Source organism: Penaeus monodon, chromosome 30 (genome assembly GCF_015228065.2).
Source record: "Penaeus monodon isolate SGIC_2016 chromosome 30, NSTDA_Pmon_1, whole genome shotgun sequence".
NCBI classification, from domain to species: domain Eukaryota; kingdom Metazoa; phylum Arthropoda; class Malacostraca; order Decapoda; family Penaeidae; genus Penaeus; species Penaeus monodon.
In genome coordinates, this window is record NC_051415.1 from 22,144,010 (window position 1) to 22,144,437 (window position 428).

The 428-nt window shown below is 28.0% G+C and overlaps 1 protein-coding gene across 2 annotated transcripts in view; it reads left to right on the forward strand.

Annotated features, from left to right (window-relative positions):
• Positions 1-428, forward strand: part of LOC119592632 (arginine--tRNA ligase, cytoplasmic-like) — a 19,098-nt gene that overhangs the window by 4,771 nt on the left and 13,899 nt on the right. The gene's annotated exons all lie outside the window — the stretch shown is intronic.

Sequence of the window (428 nt, forward strand, 5' to 3'; positions counted from 1 at the left end):
ATGTAAATAAATATGGCAATTTCAGTATTGATATGTTTAAGATAGGGTGGTATTTTATTATAGCAACTATAACAAATGCATCACTTTATATTACTTGATGATTGTGGTTATTATTAGTGTGATTTTCTTTTCAGCACCAGCCTAATCTGTATGGGTTCATAACCAATCATAATTATTTTCTTATGTATATGATTACCATTTAGTGCAGGTGTACTTATAGCATACAACAAAATACATTTTGATATATGCATGTGTTGTCTTGATTGCAGATGTGAAAACGAATAATAATTTATAACTTGTAGTAATGTACTGTTATAAGATTCAGAATCTGAAAAGATAGGTGATTTCCTTTAATATTATTACAGAGGAAATATAAAAATTCTTTGAATCCCATTGCCCTTAACTCATTGATGAACAAGTACTGTTCA